The sequence below is a fragment of the Myotis lucifugus genome, unplaced genomic scaffold (assembly GCF_000147115.1).
Source record: "Myotis lucifugus unplaced genomic scaffold, Myoluc2.0 scaffold_34, whole genome shotgun sequence".
Lineage (NCBI taxonomy): Eukaryota > Metazoa > Chordata > Mammalia > Chiroptera > Vespertilionidae > Myotis > Myotis lucifugus.
In genome coordinates, this window is record NW_005871082.1 from 7774766 (window position 1) to 7788454 (window position 13689).

The window sequence follows — 13689 nt, forward strand, 5'->3', positions numbered from 1 at the left end:
GGGTCTTATTTAAACATTCTGCTTTAGCTGGCTTTCCCCAGCAGCATTCTCCAGGGGAGGGAAGCATTGTTTCTTTATGGCCAAATGCAGGTGGGATTTGAATTCTCCCCCTCTCGTTATGTTGGGTATGGCTGGGAGTCCTGGATCCCTCTAAATCTCTAATGTTAACTCCCTGGCTGAGAAGGGTTGGAGTGTCTCATTGCTGTTCCCCACGTGGCCTTCACTGACACCATAAGGGGGTGGCTTATTACTCCTGGCTGGTGGTAAAAATCCTGATTCTTCACTGGGCCTCCTCTGAACACCACTCCAAAGAGGGTAAGAAAATACTCTTCACTCTCAAGTCAGGTGAACATCCAGGCTTCCCATGTGCTCTGAACTGACTCACAGGAGGGTTGGGACTCATCACTGGTTGGTGGGTGTGAAAGTTGTGGTCCCTTATTTGTCCTTTCCACTTAGTCAGGGAAATTGAAGTAACATGTTAAAACTCATGAGGGTGGACATTTGAACTTTGCTGATGTGAGTGGCGAGAGGACTAGAGATTTTTCTGTGGTATTTGGCTAAAGTAGAGTGGTTATCAGCTAAGATTGTTTTTCCCCTTGCTGGGCTGCCACTTTCCTGGTTCTTTGGTTACAGAAAGCAGGCTTTTAGGGAACTTTTTTTAATCATCACTCATTAGTATTTCCAGGATTTCAGTCTTCCAGCTCCAAGCCTGGGAAATATAAAGCAGAAATAGAACTCAACATCATGTCCTTCCTTGGGTCCTGATGGCTTTAGCTGGTCTGCTTCCCCCTTTCTACATTTCAGAGTTTCCTTATGCTTGCTTTATAGATCGTGTTCAGGGTTTTTAGTTGTAGCCTTAGCAGGAAAAATTAGAGAATAGTGTGTCTGTCACATCTTCTCAAAAGGAAAACCTTCCCTTTCATTTAAAAACAAAATAATATAGTGACTCATAAAAAACTAATGTGGAAGACACAAACTTGATCTTTAGCTTTCGTTCACTACAAATTCCATAATCAACCACTGATGAATTTAAGAAACTCAGATATGAACCACCTCAAGTGATGATGCCTCATATGATGGAAAACAAAAGGGTTATCTTCTGGGACTCAACTAATTCTTGTACTTCCTGATCTCAAAGACTTAGCCCTTTCTTCTTGATCTCTGGGCCTTTGAGTTTTGACTTACTCTTGACCAAATTTGGTCACTTGTTGAGTTAGTTCAGCTTTTAATAATCACAGACATCTGCCTCACATAGTACTTGTTATGCTCTTTTCAAAGCACTTTCTCTCACAACATGTCTACCCTCAGCCAAGCATTGAAATGGTTTTGTTTTGATTATTAAATCACAGTTCTAGAAACCTTATATTCTGCTAATCCCTTTTTAAACTAGTTGTTTTATGAGGTATATTTGAATGTACTTAGAAAAGTTAAAAACATCTGTATTGAAATGCAGGGAATTATTATCATTAGGAGTTTATTTTAAAGTAATTCACTACCCAAATATTTTTATGAGATTCAAAACTTAAAAAAAAAATGGCTAGTGCTTCTTGTGGAAAATGGTATAGATTTAGCCTTTTCAGAATGAGATGGGGGTAGACAGCCTAACCCTTTAGTAGTATCCTTTATTAACATAGTATTTACTTATTTTATATGTACACATTTATATATAAATGCACATTTTCTCTATAGCATGGTTATCATTTGTTTTTATTTTATAAATGTTGAATTTGCATTAACTACATCTGTGTTTCTCAGTTGTTTGGAAGAAACAGAAAAGTTAGCCAAAGAAAGCAAAAGAAAAAAGAGTAAAATATTTTGCATACTGCCTAGATTCTGATAAGCAATGGTATGTAATGTGCTATTCTGTTCCAAATATAATCTGTAAATTTATAATGTTTGATGAAAATGCCCTTTTTACTATTGGAAGATGACAAAGCAGCAGAATATAATTGAAATTACTTTCTTCTTTTTCCCTGATTGTGTTTCCCTTCTTTGGGGAAAGAGGTGAAGTACCATAGAAGAAGTAGTAGAAAACTATTGTTTTCTCTACTGCATTTATTCCTGTTTGTTTTAAAAAATGGACCCTAGATTTACTTTAGAAACTCCCTCTTTTACTATCAATGTGTTATAAGGAGACCTACATCTTCTCTGGTTCCCAGGATGCTACCCAACTTCATTCTGGCCCATCAGTGCATGCCAGCTACTGCTATCCACCCTAACCAGAGTGATTGCTCAGCAATTGCCATGTGCCAGGAACTAGGCAAGTAAGATTCAAGTTTTTCATTGGAAATGTTGAGAAAGTGATGGGTAGAAGAATGAGAAAGAAGCAGCACAGACTAGCTACTATGAGCACAGACCCTGGAGCCAGATTGTCTGTTTCCAACGCATGTGTCATCATAGGTAAGTTTCTTAATCTTTTCGTGCATCAGTTTCTGATCTAAAAATGTGGATGAAAATAGTGCCTACTTTATGGGTATTTGCAAGATTAAATGAGTTATTGTGTCTTACATGCTTGGAATAGGTTCATCATTATTTTCTTACTGACTCTTTCTAATCTGGTAGAACATAAATATGGAGCTTCTAATAGCCACTTCACCATAAATGCCCACTAGAGAATAAATCCAACAGAAAGGAAGAGAATGGCATAAAGATATCGGCCAGTCAACATCATTTGATATTTGGTTAATTGAATCTAGCTCTGTCCTGATTTGCAAAGTTTATAACTTTTATTATTTAAGTCAATGTGCATTTGGTTCTTGGTCTCTGTATAAATGATGGTGTCTATCTCCTGAAGTGAACAGGAGTGAGGAGGAACTGAACTGTGCCTGGAGCAATCTGTCCATAATTCAATGTGGCACAGCAAAATAAAAATCTCTAAAAGAAGAGCTGGGTACGATATTCAATTAACATATTAAAAAGTACTTACCGAGTGCCTACTATGTATCCAAGCCTGGGAAATATAAAGCAGAAATAGAACTCAACATCATGTCCTTCCTTGGGTCCTGAGGGCTTTAGCTGGTCTGCTTCCCCCTCTCTACCTTTCAGAGTTTTCTTATGCTTGCTTAAGGACAAGGTACACATTTGAGATACCATAGCAAAAGTGCTGTCCCCACAGTAGAGGAGGTTACTATCTCATGGTGAGATTAAGTGGATTAGTCAGTTCAGGCAACAGAATGAGAGAGATCTCATATCTCTTCTTCTTATGAGAACACCAGGCTTATCATATTAAGACACTAGTTTTTTTACAGCATTTAACCTTAATTACCCCCTTAAAGGCCCATCTTCAATCATTGTTACATTGGAGATTAAACATGAATTTGGGGGTACACAATTAGGACCATAACAATAAATAAAATTGCCACATGAGTTCAGGGGAAAACATGGCTGAATAATGAGTCATCAAGCATTTTCCCAAAGAATCTGTTCATTCAATGAAATGCAATTCTTGAAGACAAATACACTTAATGCAGCTTCTAATAAGTGAATGCCTAATATAGAAATATACAATATGAGGATAATTCTTAGTGAAAATAATCCTATCATTCTAAAAGGCATTTTATAGAAAAGATGTTTATTTTATAAGATAAAATGGAAAGCATGCTTATCACATGTTTATGAGTTAAACGATGGATGCCAAGGCAAAATGACTACAGAATGGTCTGTAGAGCCTGTCTGAGCTTCGCATGAATATGTGAACTTTACCAGGTGATTCTGCTGCACTAGTCATTGAATGCGACGAAAAATAGAAAAATCAACCAAATCAGGAATTTGACATTTAAAAATTGATATAAATAAACAGGAAGCCTATTCATTGATCTGGCAACAGAATGAGTTGACAAATAATTGAATCAAGTGATTGATTTAATCCTTTGTAATTCCAGTCCCTAAGAAAAGGGTAAAGATTCCAAGGTCAAGTTGGTGAAAGAAATGCATGGGTTGCAGATGGAAGGTCTTGCTTGCTGAATCCTATTTGATTAGCAGAATATCAACCAAGAACTAGCCACTCTTTAGGCACTTTTCACATGGAATTGCTTTTGATTTAACTACAAATTGAAGAGGCAGGTAGCATTGGCTGTACTTGGTGGGCGAGGACTCTGGGAAAAAGATTGTAGCTCACCAGGCTCTTCTCAGCCACATTTCATGTAGAATAGATGAAACTGAGCCCCAGATCTTGCTATTTCTACTAAAGCACACACTGTGCTGGGATGTAAGTGTAAGCTGCAATGGCATCTGTTGACATGTGTAATTAACAGTAAGGGAGAAAACTGATAGGTCAGATAAAAACTCCAGGATCCCATGCCCAGGGTCTATTAGTTTTCTTTTGCTTTAGAAAATACACATGGAAATACATGGCCTTTACTTGTTTACTTTTGCTATTTTTAAATTTTTGTTATTCTCTTGGTTTGTAAAAGCAAAACATCCAAAAAATCCTCATTGTATAGAAACAAAAATAGCAATTATCTGCTTCATTTCTGGCCAGTCCTTTGTCCCACTCCCCAGAGGTAATAATTCTCTTCACTTTTAACTTTCACTTTTCCTCTGTTATTTCAAAACAATTTCTAAGTAATATGTTTATGACACTAATTTTTGATTTAATTATTTAGACATCAGTTTACGCCTTATAATGATGTATGAGGATTTTTAGCTCTCTTTAAGCTTCCCATCTATCCCACTTCTTCTATATATAAGTAATTAATTATTTTTAAAAATATTTTCTTTTTTTAAATATATATTTTAATGTTTTTTACAGAGAGAAAGGGAGAGGCATAGAGAGTTAGAAACATCGATGAGAGAGTAACATGGATCAGCTGCCTCCTGCACACCCCCTACTGGGGATGTGCCCACAACCAAGGTACATGCCCTTGGTGGAGTCCAACCTGGGACCCTTCAGTCCGCAGGCTGACACTCTATCCACTGAGCCAAACCGGTCAGGGCTAAGTAATTAATTCTTAATCAATATGATGACTAGATGAGTACGCAGCTGTTTCATTCTTGAGCCAGGTAGTGCATAGTGACTACATTTTCTTTCCTGTACAGTTCTTGTTTTATTTTGTTTTGCTTCATTTCAACCTCTGAATCGTTTCCTTTAACTCTGTGGAAGTTAGTCAGGTGCTAGCTTCCCCACTTTTTGCTGGTGGGTATCCTGAAAGAGGCCCTCTCCTCACTGCTGTGGTCAGGACTGGAGGGCGCTGTCCTGGCATTTCTTTGCCTTTTCCCTGGGTCAAATGCCATGTTTTATGAATCACAGGTGTTTATTTTGCTGAAACAGACCTACCAACAGCTCTTGGGGGAAGAGGGAAATGGTACGAATATAAGAGATACATTATTTGAGGCCAGGGAAATCGTAAAAATACCTCTACTGTATCTTCATCCTTAATTGGTAATAATCAAGTTATAAACTTCCAGAATGAAAAAAAGAAGCATCTCCTTTCAGAATTTTGGAAGTGATCTTTCACTGTATTTTTACTTCCAGTACCTTATTTGAGAGTTTTGTTGCCATTTTTATTTCAGCTCCTTATGTGAGATTTGGTATTTTCCCCAAATTCCGTAATAATTTGGGATTTTTGTCTCTGGTCATTTGAAGTTATGTGATTATGTCCTTAGAGTTATTTTTTAATGTATTGTGATGAGTCCTTGATGGAGCCCCTTAATCTAGAAACACATGTCTGTTTGGGAAAATTTCTTTTTCTACTATACTATAACATTTTCCTTGCCTCTGTTTCCAGAGGCATGGCATTTATGAACTGCTATTAAACATGGAATTTATTAACTGCTAGTAGGTGGATGATGCACCTTCTAAATCATCCCAACAATTGTCTTATCTTTTCCACTCATAACATCCACCTGTTAGTTTTTAGGTCTCAGGAAAGTCAAGGAATGTAGGTATTTACCTACCAAATCTTTTACTTTTTAAAATGTTATCATGTTTTAACTTCACAAGAACTATTTCTTATTTTCTGATTTTAGTAACATTCCATTATCATGGTATAAATGAGATATATATTTTTTTCTTTCAAAGAGTATCAATGATAGTATATGGAACTTTTCTTCTGTTCTCTACATTGTCTCTACATACAATTCTGTTTCTTTATATTGACCTCTGATTTCTTGCTAGAGCCTTTCTTCAAAAACCTTGCTATTCTTATTGTCAATTCATATTTTTGCATGTTAAACAAAATTACAGAATATGCTAAAACTTTTGAATAGTAGGATAGTCAGGTGGTTGGCTGGATTTTGTTGTAAATTGCAAAATATTATACTATTACTTTGTACAATCCATCATATTTAGAGTCCCATGGGTAATGCAGATCTTGTACCGCAAAGGGTGGAAAATCTTGAGGGCCATTTTAGGATTGTGTCTACCACAATGAATAATGCAAAATCACATCTTATTCATTTTTATTAAACATATATTTGGAGCTATTTTTAAACTTATAGAAAACATCCCCAAATATCCTATATTCCACATGTCACTCATCCAACCTCCCCAAATTTGGCATCTTACAGAACTATAGTAGAATCATTAGAACCAAGAAATTAACCTTGGAAAATACCTTGGTCACCCCTTTATCTCACAAAGAGCTTGCATTGTCATCTCCATATTTTCCTTCCTTTTAAAATTCTTACTACTCTTAAGCATTATCACAAAATTTTCCTCCCAGGAAGGCTCATTCTCCATCCTCTGAATACTGCATGCCACACTGCAAATGCTTGTATTATAGCACTTACACAAATAATTACAGAATGATATATACATTTATTTAAGTATCTATAATGTGCATTTATTCATCATGTATTTATTAAGGTTCAACATGCCACACAGGGAGCTACCAAAAAGCAAAAACCATACAAAATTTTCACTCTCTATCTAGTGGAAACTCTTGAACATTATATGCTACTTATTAATATTTGGTTGAATAAATAAGGTGTAAGATTAGAATATTGTGAAAACTGTGATTAAAAGTCCTTTGGGTCTCAATATTTACTGAAATAACATATTTATATATTTTTTAAAAAGAGGTTTGGGTGTTATTTATTTTTTAATTAAATATATATATATATATTAAATATATATATATATGTATATATATGGTGTGCACATTTTATTTGTCTGATATGGGTAATAAATAGCAATTTATATAGTTATGTGCCTTTTTAGCCCATGCATATTCTCACAGACCCTTTTATAAAATTAATGAAGCCTTTTCTTTTTTATTTCTATATTCTAAAAATTGTTCTCTTGATAATAATGCTTTTAAATTCATTGACTAGGCCCTCGAAAGTCAAAGCTTGGCAGATCTCTCTGGGTAGTAAATGAAAATGCACAACTGCAGGATGAGGACATAATTCCATGACATTCCACTCTTTCGTGCATAAACAAAACGATGGAATGATGCTGGTCTCTGCCAAGGACAGAGCAGGGAAAGGGGTGCCCATTAGACCTCCATCCTGTAAGGGCAGGAAAGATGTAGGAGCTGAAGGGCACTTTCTCGTGTAGCATATGGAGAGCATCACATAGCCAGCAGGACAAATTAATGACCCCATAATAAAATATGTTTCACATGCTATTAAAGCTGTTGTCACACTTCATTGCACCGATGACTGGAAGCTCATGGTGATGGAAGGTGAGGTCAGCTTCCTAAGCCTGCCTGAGTTATGAGTGGCAGTTCTTTCCCGTAAAGTCCCCTGGAACTTGAGGAGTTCTCTGCATTCAGTTTGGCCACTATTTTGTTAACAGGAAGTAGGTAATTGCCCTTCCACACGTAGACTTGGAAATAGAGGTGCCAGATGGTCCTTCTGGGTAGGCACTGGTAACTGGGGTTCCATCTAGATGACATAAACAGAAAGGTGACTAAATCCCCTGTAGCAAGATTCCTTGCTTACTTATGGAGTGTCTGGATTATGGAAGATGGCTTAAAGTTTCTGTGAAAGAGAGAATGAATTGACACTAGACACTAATGGCCTCCAATATATATTACGTTAGTATTCCTTGCAAAAGTAATCTACATGGTAGACCACTAAAGCATTTCAGCAAAGGGTGCAACTCGTTCTGTGCAATGATTACTTAATAACTTAGTTAGCTAGCAGCATGACATTTTCCACTACCTGATGATGTTTGGTTGTAGAGGTTACACATTTCAGGAGAGCCAAAACAATCAAAATAAGATGGTGCCTTACTCAACTTTTTTTTTTTACCACATAATAGTTACTTAGTAATATTGGATATTTTTATGTGCGGATGGCAGAAACAAGAAAATCTGAAGGGGTAGTAATGACACAGTCTTGGGAATCAGAAATCTTTGATGCCAACACTGGGTCTGCATTTACCTTTCCGTGTCACCCTGGACAATCATCTCATCTTTCAGAATCATGCTTATTTCATATTTTGAAATGAGAGGACTGCACACGGTAAACTCTCAACTTTCTTCCTCCTCAAAAATTCCATGATTTTTCCAGGACATGAGCTGATAGCAACTACTTTAATACAGAGTTCCAATATACTAAAAGTGTCATCAATAATAAAGTGATAATTATAAATGCGGACATTATCATTCTAAGCAGTATCTCATCACTTTATCGTCTGTCCTTGATTTCAGGATTCTTTACTCTGCTTTTGATCAAGTGCAGACCCGTGAGCCCCCAAGCTTGTCTGGTTCCAGGGCTGAATTCTTGTCTTGTCTGACATAGATCACAACCACTGCAGTGGGCCCAGCACACAATTAATCACTGTAAAAGGAGGAGGTAACCCACAGGGAAGGGAGGGAAGCTCCCCTATGCATTCCAAGCATTAACAGCTTTTGCTCTTTGCATCTGCTTTCCGACAGTAAAGCCTCTTCTCTCTTTTACTCATCTAAGACTCCATTTCCTGAACCTAATCTTATAGATGTCTGCATTCACCTGTGACGAGACTGTGAAAGTATTACAAGGTCGCGTTATCAGCGGTCAAAGCATAAGCTGACAGGCTGAAAAATCCGAGTGGGTTCGCAGATCGGTGTATAGTTAATGGCACCATTACTGTGGACCCTGCACGGCTGTCCAACACAAGGACATAAAAACCAAAGGAACAATAAGAAAAGTGTTTAGCGGTAATGTTTTCTTACAATGGAATGCAGTGTTTATTTCTGCACCCACAAATGTCATGCATTTGAAGGCACAAGGTCATGGTCCCCAACCTAAAATTTTGCAGCGTTCTATAGGTTCTCAAATTAAATAAGAAAATCTTCTATTTTTCCTATTTCAAAAAGTCTAATAGTCATGAATATAAAATAAAGAACACAGATGGCCAAACAAACAAATAAAATTCCTACTGGTGCTTAAAGACCTGCAAATTAAAATAACCTAGAAATTATGAGGTTTGGGTCTTGGACAAAAATATGGCATTCAAATACACAATGTTGAGGATATAGCAAATGGGCACATCTCTACTTTCTCATCCTCAAACATTATTCCACTAATGGTAATGGATTTGGATACATGTTGATTTTATTAAGAAGATCTATAAAATCAAAAACATATGTAACATATAAACATTCATAAAAACAAGTATATACAAAAGTCACATCATTGATAATTTCTTAATGACATGCAGCTCGTTAGATAAACAGAACATAAAAGAAAAACGCACTCAGAATGTTCAGAAGTAAGAAGGATCAAATCATGAATCTAAGAAGAAAATTCAAAAGCAACCTAAGAGAAGGTTAAATGATCACAAGTTAAATTATCATTTTCTCTGTGTAAGTTCTGCCTTCTGCCCCTCTGTTCTGGTGAAATGGGCTAGTCTCATCTCCTTTGTTACTCTCTGTACCCCAAACCTCTATTCTAGCTCCAGATATAATCTAGAAAAGAATTTATATGTCTAGCTCTCCAAATTAAGTGGGATCTTCCAAGGGTTGGATCCAAACTTATTTGTCTGTTTCCCAGTACTTAGCAGAAGTGCATCCCAACTTGTGTAGTCAAAGGAATCCTCTGAATTGCGTTTTAAAAATACATATTTGAAGTTGATGCAGACTGCATCTGAATCCCTGGGAAGGCACCCAGGGATCTGCATTATACCAAGCATCCCAGGTAATTCTTAAGTTCAGGTTAATTGGAAAAATAGTATCTTATTAGGCCAGAGGTATACACATTTAGTGAAATGTCATGCAATGTAAATTTGAGACAAATAAAGCACTTTTAGGAGAATTGATCTTTAAGTGACTTGGCATCAGTTTACTTGATAGCAAGATGGATCAGCTTTTAGGTACAATATATTGTTTATTCTGTTTTTTATTTTTAATGATTTCACAGAAGAAAGGAAAGGGAGAGAGAGTTACAAACATCAATGCTGAGAGAGAATCATTGATCAGGTACCTCCTGTATGCCCACAATCTGGGCATGTGCCCTGACCAGGAATCGAACCGTGACCTCCTGATCATAGGTCGATGCTCAACCACTGAGCCATGCAGGCCAGGCTAGGTGCATTATATTTTATCCAACTGTCTTTGGGAGAAGTCATTTGGTGGAAGAGGACTGCTCTGACATTCTGTCCCCCTGAGCTATGTTCCGTGTCCTTGTTGATATGCTGGGACAGCTTTTGGTGGGTGGCTACCTCTGGGTTACATTCCTCTCTTGTTCACCCATTTTTGTCAGAGTGAGTACAGAGGCTGATAGCACCCTCTGGATCCCAGCTTCTGGAGTAGCATTTCAGATGGGATCAATGCTGCCCTCTGATGTGGTTTGGTGCCAGTCAGCAGCTGATAGCAGAAGAGATATCCTGTGTCCATGATGGCAAGTCTGCCTCTGATAAAGTCCTCCAAGGAGTGAGCATGTCCCTCTCCGCTCCGTGGAAGGAGCAGCTCCAATCCCACCTATCTCCTTTCTTGTTTTTAAGCCATTACATTTCCTTGACTTTAAACAACTGATTTTGGAGCCTTTTCTTTGTAAAATAATTTCATTGCACTAGCTTTTTGCTGAAATGCTCTGCACACCTGGAGAAGCACCAGAATCCTTGCTTGATGAGTTATTCTGGGAGTAGCTCCCTACATAATTCCCATCTGTTATTCTGTATTAGGACCTTTAGCAAATTAAAACCTGTAGATTTTAAGCATTGATCTTAATTAATTTTTAATTTGAGGTACTGGGAAATAGAGGCTCGGGTTAAGTATGAGACTACTGAGGGAAAAGAAAATTAACTGATTTTCTTTTCAGAAAGAAACTTAACTAAAGAATGAGTTCTTTTTTTTTCTTTTTAAAAAATATATTTTATTGATTTTTTTACAGAGAGGAAGGGAGAGGGATAGAGAGTTAGAAACATCGATGAGAGAGAGAAACATCGATCAGCTGCCTCCTGCACACCCCCTGCTGGGAATGTGCCCGCAACCAAGGTACATGCCCTTGACCGGAATCGAACCTGGGACCCTTCAGTCGCAGGCCGATGCTCTATCCACTGAGCAAAACCGGCTAGGGCAAGAATGAGTTCTTTAGCTCATGACATTTCATAAACAGTTACACGTTTGTTTGTTTGTTTGTTTGTTTGTTCATATATGAGTAATTGTTTTTTCTAAAGTCTCTTTCTCCTGTTAAATCTTACAGAAGAAAAAAACTGATTTCTTTGAAAAATACTCTTTTTTTCTATTAGCTTTATTATTTAATATATAAAGTATTTTTTACTCAGATGATTCCCATCACATATCAGAGCCCAGTGACCGTATAATTATATGTTCCAATTGTCCTTTCTTACAAAAAATTCAACATTAGGTTAGTACTTATATAAATATATTTTAATTTGCCAACTGATAATTGAGTATCTCCGGTACTTAAGAGCATGAATTCTAAGGGACATTCTTCCCAGCAGAATTTGATACAATTTCAGCCCAAAATTCCACAAGTGCATTGGAAAAATAATGCCTTTCCCAAGCACATATTCCTGTAATTGCTATCACTTCCACACTTTGCTCATCCTGTGATTAAACAAAGTTCAGGTTGTGCTTCTCAACCCTCTCTGATGCCATGCACCATTCTGTAGAAAAAATTATAAGGGGAATTAAATCAAATATTTGCACACACCCCAATCATTATGGGTGATTAATTTTCTTCTCCAGACTCTATTAAAGGCCTTCAATGATATTCTACCAGAGGCTGCGGTCTCTAATTTATTTCTCGTCCCCCTCCTCACAACACCCCCTTTTAATGGTTCAGGATCGTGCTGGGATGCTCATTAGTTCAGCCAAGCAGCTTCTGAGGCCTTCATGTCACCTCAGAAATCATTAACGTAACTGGCGCTGCAATCTTCACCTGCCAAGCACGGAGTAATCATTTAGAGACCGAAATCTGTTCCTCCATAAATGAGCATTTGGGGGAACAGAGAAGTAGAGAGGGAAAGCTTGTGGGTTGCATTTATTTTCTCTGAATAAATGAAATTTCAATAACTGAGACGAGAAGCCAGATGTTCACAAGCATCCTGGTCATTGGGGAACAGAAATGGTTGGGTGTGGAGGGGTATGACGTCCTTGTGGCTAAGGAAGAAGACACCATGAGACACTGAGGGCCATGGGATGTCTGATCACATTGGTGATTTTCGAGGGCTGCCCTTCATTTCCAATGTGTTCATACATGATGGTAGCATCTATTTTCTGCTGGGTTGTGATGATGCTGTTCTTAGTAAGGACATGGAAAACCCATTCAACTTCCAATCAAAGAAGAATGCTCATGCATCTATGCATATATGGTTTGTAGGTTTTATGGTTAAAGACCTAACTGCTGGCATTGTTTTTAAGTCATCATTCAAAATTTTCTTCTGTGCTCAGGATATATATGAGGACTCCTGACCCTAAAATACAGATTTTCTAAGAGAAAACAACAACCACCACAAAAGGGTCAGCCAACATGGAGTGACTGCCTTATTAAATGCATAGAAAGTGTAAATCTTGAATGAAAAAACAACAGATGCTCTGCTCTGTGTATAGGTGTTTCTGTGGACAAGAGCTCTGCCCTCTCCCCACCTCTGTGAACATCAGGAGCATTTAATCTGCCCTTTGTGGTCGGCCTGGTTTAGTGCTTCTGCCCATGGCATTGAGGATCCTGGTGTGGTGGAGCCAAGGGGGCTCTGTGTGTCAGAGGCCAAGATAGAAGCTGTAATGCTTAGTTCCTAAAAATATGGACTGCAGGGTCCCATGGATCAAAGATGAGGGTTCATTCAATAACTGGGTATCTTACTGTATCTAGCATGTTTCTTTATTCATGAAATTTGGCTAATCATAGTTCTTCAACAAAGTTATTATAATGGTTGAAAGCTGTTCATTCATGTAAAGCATTTAGCACCATTACTTGGCATATACTAAGCAATCAGTGAATAGTAACCAGAGCCGGCTACCTTGCCAGGCGTAGTGCAATTTGAAAATGTGGAGTCTCTTTTCCAAACACAGGGGGAAATATGGTGCTTAAACCATTATTTTTTTTAAGTTTGTCTTTATTTCTGGGGTTTCTGCAACATAGGTTGATGTTCACTTGCTATTTAATGTCATACTCTCCATGACCAGGACACTCACCAAGCAAGTGCGACACCTCCCAGGGGCCCAAAGGTGCTCCCCATGACTCAGGAGCAAATCACAGGTTCAGGATCTCCCAGGATGCCCCTTTCCAACAGCTGGCACACCAAAGCATCTCTTCTCAGAGATCTGCTGCCCCAGTGCATGCGGGGCAGGCCTGTGA